Genomic DNA, 6,590 nt, shown 5'->3' with positions numbered 1-6,590 from the left:
AATGAAATACAGAAAGGAATTAGATTTTGATGGGAGGGGAAGTCGGGAGGAACCCGGAGAGAGGGGAAACTGTGACCAGGATATAGTATATGAGAAAAAAGTAACTGGTTTCAATAAAAGTGGAAAAAACCCCAGCTACTCCATATGAAGTAATAGTAATTGAATCAAAGTGGCAAAGAGAAAACTGAAAAGATAATTTAAATACCCCTCACAAAATATTTCATAAAGTACAAAACACATAGACACTTGGGAAACATTAGTTTAAAAGCATGAGTTTTAACTGGTTAAAATGTGCTTCTTTCATCTGCTAACTTTATTCTTTGGTAATTGTGTTCTTGAGTGTTTGGAACGGTCTTTGCAGGGCTGTAATTGGAGCCAGCCGTGCAGCCCCAAGTTCATACCTGAGTGGGGGAGTATGGATGAGGGAAAGGCTAGCTATAGACAATAAAGTCAGAGAGACAGAATAAATGTCAGGAGGGAAGACTGACATGTCATGAGTTTTTCACCACTCTTATATACCATAACCAAGAAGTGGAAAACAGTATCATGCATATGGAACAAACAGACTTTTATTCCTCACTTATTCTAAGGGTTCAGTAACCACACCTTAGCTCTAAACTTCATTCCCTAGCTTTGAGGTCAGGAGTAGCCATACCTTAGATTCAACTTCTCCTTCCCTGGCCTTGAGGTCAGGAGTAGCCACACCTCAGATTCAGGTCTGTTGTTACTTAGACTAAGACGGCCGAAAAACATCCTTCTGTAGCCACACCTTTGACCTTTAGGTCTTGTGACTTGACAGCTTTGAACTCTCTGTCCTTGTGCCAAGATGGAGTGCAGCCATCTTTATGTGCAGCCACACTTGAGTCTTTCAATGTTTGGTGTAATAGTCCTATTATATGTCACAATCAAATATGTCAGCTATAGAGGACAGGAGAAAGATCCAGACTCGGGTCATGGTAACCAGATTTGATGTGATCCAAGGATTTCTTTTTAGTGACTTTACCACTTGTTTCTGTTTTAAAGACTGCTTTTTAAAAATATAAATAAAAATCCAAACAATAGGCCTTCCTAGTGCCATAGGAAACACAATGTGATGTTTGATCAACTGGTTACTGAGGGTCCCGGGGCGGGGGGGGGGGGTAGTTTTTGTGTTAAAGATCCTACAAGTCTTTTTAAAAAGAAGTTCTCTGAATTTCCTGCAGGTCTGAAGCAAAATAGCCATTCACTGTCCATCTTTGTTGTTTACGTATATATTTTAGGCAATTTCATACATGTATATTGTGAGTGAAAATTCTCAGAAAAAAAAACTTATAAAATTTTGAGATGGGATTGTGAGTCACTGTCAGGTCCCAAAGAAACCTGTGACAAGTCTCACTCAGTACCTGTGGCTTCTCCTAGCGCTTCCCATTCTGCCCCAACCCTAACTCTCTTCACCCCAGTTTTGATTCCTATATAATGCACTCGTGGCTACAGCTTCTTTTGTTTCTAACGTGCTTTCTTGGCTCCTGACTGGCCTGGTATCCTTCCTGTTCTGTTGGCCATGTTCAGTCTGGACTTTTTCAGATGCCTCTGATCTACAATAAAACCTTCTCCTCAATCACACCTAGGAGTGGTCATGTGTAAGAGGCAAAGTTGTTTTAATTAATGTGCCTAAGAGATCCAAAAAGCAAAAATGTCTCTACCCTCTAAACCTCTTGCTTAAAGGACAGACACGAGATGCTGAAGGCTGAGGTTTATATAAGATAACAAGCACCTTTTTTTTTTCCTTCCCTAAACAAGCCTGGTTACCGCAGCTGCACCAGATGTGCTTGATCGTATGTAGGCAGGAAGTAAATCAAAATGTATGCTTGCCTCCGATTGGATGAAGGAGGGAAGTACATAGTCTTGTGGGTCATTCTCTGGGAACTCTGGAATGGACCTGGCCAGAATCCATTATGCTGGCTTTAATTAGTATTTAATTAAAGCTTGCTTCAAATTTGACTCAAATTTGTGTTGCTGGTCTTATTCTTACCCGGTGTGATGAACATATCCTCATTTTCATTCAGTTAGAACCAAGACAGGCCCAGGCACCTTTCCTAAAAAAGTTGATTAAAATAGCCAAATTAAAAATGGAAAGCAAAACAAAGATATTTACTCAACTTGGCCACATTGGGAAGAGGGACCGAGAAACTCAGTGAACACTCAACTTTATGTTCAGAGTATTGAAGTGAGGTCTAAATTTACAGAGCACCAAGGATATGCACATCTGAACAGTCCTGGTCAGTGGGCCTCCAACTGAAGGGACCAGCCCCATGCTTTGGTAGCCATGACAGGCTACAGAAAAGACATGTAGTCCTCTGACTCAGCACATGTCTGACCTTGCCAGGCCTGCCCTAGTCACTAGGAGGTCGGATACCCTCCTCATGGCAAGGAACCAATCAGAAGTTAACTGGCAAGACTCTGGATGTGCTTTACAGCCCTGGGCCTGCTTTATGGTAAAAGTGGCACAACAGTAACTTGCAGAGCATACCAACTTCCCTGGGAGGGCCTACAGGCCATAACAACCAATTGACCGATCAGCACAGGACAAGTAGTCCAAGCCCAGAAGCGTACCAATCCTGACACTGTTGCGGACCCCTAGACACTCCCCTTATGCTGCCCATAAGTCCTCAGCCTCACAATTTCTCTGGGTCCTTCTCCCACCATCGGCAGTAATGAATGGATGAAGGGCCCGAGTTAATGCAGTTAGCTCATCAAACGACAATAAAAAACTCTTTGCTTTTGCATCGGAATGGGTCTCTTGGTGATTTCAGGGTTCAGAATCTGGGCACAGACCCAACAACTGAGCCATCCTTCAGATTTCATTCTCATCCTGTAAGGTGTTTTGATAAGTTGTCAGAATTGTGTGGCATCCTTTTTCTGACAGGGAAGGTCCCCAAGTAGCTAGCATAGATTTCCTGGGAAAATCCCAGTGTTTGAAGGGCCTGGTGGATTAAGAGGCACAAATGTCTCCTCAGAGTATCTTCACTTCTGCCTGGTTACAAAACCAAACCTTAAACAGAATCTTTTGTAAGGCCAATTAACAACCTAGAATGTTAATGTTTGTGGAGGGGTTGGAATGTCCAGAGCCTAATCACGATTTATCCTGGACTGTTTTTAGCCCTCTAAAAGCCATTCCTTGCCTGGCTCTGAGTCTGACTTAACATGCTTGTGGCTATCTGGTGAAACCTTTTGGAATATATAAATTTAAGAGACCAGTAACCTCCATTAACCAAAGGCTAAGAATAAGGTCATCAGACATTCCTCTCCATTTTGCTATAACCCACCTACCTAATGTTTTCAATGACATATTTGAAAAGTCTTATCTTCACAGCACTATTATGTTGGAACACAGTATTTGGGAAAACTGGAATCTGTGTTCACAGGTCATAATCACTCATATTTGGCTCCAGAATAAATTATCTCACCATTTTTTTTTTTTTTCAGATGAGTTTCCAGGCCCAGAGAGATGGCTGAGCAGGTAAGAACACTAGCTGAAGTTCAAGATGATCCTGAAGCTCAATTCTCAGTAATCACATGGTGGCTTACAACCACCTATAGTAGGACCTGATGCCCTCTTGTGGCAAGAGTTGTACATGCAGATAGAGTACTTATACATAAAATAAATCTTAAAAACAGAAAGTTGTTTTTACCATCAACAATTATACTTTGTTCACATTTAACCCCCTCACCTTCTCTGGTCCCTCTCCTGACCTCCCTTCTTTTTTACAAATAGTCCCCCATTTTTGTCGCTATTAAACAAGAATATTTCTGTAATTTCAAGACATGTCATATATTCACATCAGGTGTATATCACGGACTTGCCCAGCAAGATATACCATGTACTCAGCAACATATTTGGAAAACACCTTGATTTATGGCTTTCTATGCTCAGTTACAAAACTTAGGAAATAATGCCATGTAGGAAGATGGTATGCAGGGTAACCTGAATTTATATTCCTGGTTCATGTCCATTCAAATGGATCCAGAATAAATTTTCTCTTATTCCTTTTGAGGTAAAAACTGTCTTTCATCAACAAAGAAAATCTCTTCATTGTACTAAAACTGAACAATTTAACACATGAAGCTTAATTACCTCTTTCTACTGTATTTCCAACATGCACTTAAAGGCTAAACCATCATTTAATATTAATCAAAGAAACAAAAGCTTTTGCTAGTACTTATTAGGAATGGAGGGCAATAGCTTTATTATTAATTGAGGCTCACCCACCCCTGAGGGCCAGGACACAGAGGAGGGATATACCACAAATAGGAAAAAAGTCAATGAAATGATTCTTAATGATATTCTGCTATACTCATAGATTGGTGCCTAGCCCAATTGTCTTCAGAGAGGCCTCACCCAGCAACTGATGGAAAGAGATGTAGAGACCCACAGCCACATATTAGGCAGATCTCAGGGAATTCTGCGGAAGAGGAGGAAGGATTGTAGGACCCAGTGGTGTCAAGGGCACCACCACCAAAAAAAAAAAAAAAAAAAAAAAAAAAAACCCACAAAACCAACTAATCTGGGCTCATAGAGACTGAACCTACAATCAGGGAGTCTGCATGGGACTGACCTAGGCCCTCTGCACATATGTTACAGTTGTGTAACTTGGTCTTCATGTGAGACTTCTAACAGTGGGAGCAGGGGTTGTCTCTGACTATTAGCTTTTGGACTCCTTCCTCCAACTGAATTAATTGCCTTGTCCAGCCTTAATAAGAGTCGCACTGCAACTTGATATACAGTGGCTGGCTGACATCCATGGGAGGCCTGCCTATTTCTGAAAAACAGTGGAGTGGTGGTAGTGGTATGGTTGTGATGGAGGAAGAGGAACTGTAAAGAGGGGAGAAAGGGAGGGAGGGAGGGGAAACTTTGGGATGTAAAAACAAAACCAAATAAACAAAGTCATCTCCCTTTTAGCTAGGGAGATGACTCAGTTGGGAAAAGCCTTGTCCTGTGATCACAAGGGCCTGCGCTGGATCCTGAGTACCTATGTGAAAAAGATGAGGGTGGTGGTGTGTGTTTGTAATTCAAGTTCTGGGAAGTGGAGGCACAGAAATTCCTAGGGCTGGATAACTAGACAACTTAGGTTTAATGAGCACTTAGGGTGAGCACTAGGCCAATGAGAACCCTCATTTCAAATACAAGGTGAATGGCAACTGAGGAACAACACCTGTGCATGTGAACCCCCACACAAATATGCACTGTCACATACATGCACACACACATAAAATAAAAATACATTGATGCAATATAACAACTTCCTAATGTTATGTTATTGCCTTAGTAAACCATGCAAGAGGAACATTGTAACTAATATATAATTAATTTTGGTTATTACATGAACACTTTTGTTTTAATGACCAATTAAGGACATAATACAAAGATCAATTAAAGCATATATTATAGTCAGCTAGTGAAATATGAGCATAGTTTTACTCATTAGAAAATGCAGAAGCTTTTAGGATGATACTGGATTTTTTGGTCATAATTTCCTTGATAAAAATTCTGAAAGAATTAAGATCTCTATATTCTTAAAAACTTCATTCCCAACTTCTATAAAGATAGATTAGTGCTTGAATACCAGAGTAAAAGGCTGATTTTTTAAAATAGTATAATTATAAGAGGAACAGCTGAATTATTAATAACTTGTTCAGAAATACACAGCTAACAAATTTTCAGAAAATCAATTATTCTAGTTTTCAGACAAGAAAATGTAGTCTCTCATTGAACTCTGGCAAGACAGAAATATGCAACATTAAAAATTTAAGAGAAAGGATATTTAAATGATGATAAATTGTATGAATGTGCTATGGAACAAACCCTATACTGTATGCAGAAATTGTAGCAAAAGTCATACACATTAGCAATTCAAAACATCTTCTTGAAAACAAGCTCATTATTCTTGTTTCTTCAAAGTAATAATTTCTTATAAAATACTAATGGTGTATATTATGTGTGTATATATATTTGTATATATAATGTTCTGAGATATTGTTTCACACTCTGTAGTTCAGGATTTCAAATTCTTAGCAATTCTGCCTCACTCTCGAGGATGTTTGGATCAGAGGTGTGAGCTACCTTCCCTGAGTGACTAATATAGTTTTATTATTTTAAGGTTTAAAAGTTAGCTAAGTATATAGCACATTATAAAATTGAGAAAAACTAAATTTTGATTCGCATCACTCTACTGTGGGTGTTAGCAGACACTGAGTGTATTTTATTTTTTGTTTTTTTTTCAGACAGGACTTCTCTGTGTTGCCTTGGCTGTCCAAGAACTCAGAGACCTGCCTGTCTCTGCCTCCAGAGAGGATTAAAGGCATGTGCCACCACCACCCGGCTTGAGTGAATTTTATTTTAACATCCTACGTTTGTGTACTGAACTAAATTACAGAACTAGTTCAGAACCATAATCAAGCATGATAAGCACATAAGGGTGTGTGTGTGTGTGTGTGTGTGTGTGTGTGTGTGTGTGTATGTATATATATATATATATATTTGTACTATATATAGTATATATTATATATATATATAATATATATACAATACATATATATAATATACATATATA

The sequence above is a fragment of the Phodopus roborovskii genome, unplaced genomic scaffold (assembly GCF_943737965.1).
Source record: "Phodopus roborovskii unplaced genomic scaffold, PHOROB, whole genome shotgun sequence".
Classification (NCBI taxonomy): domain Eukaryota; kingdom Metazoa; phylum Chordata; class Mammalia; order Rodentia; family Cricetidae; genus Phodopus; species Phodopus roborovskii.
This window is presented reverse-complemented; position numbering follows the sequence as displayed.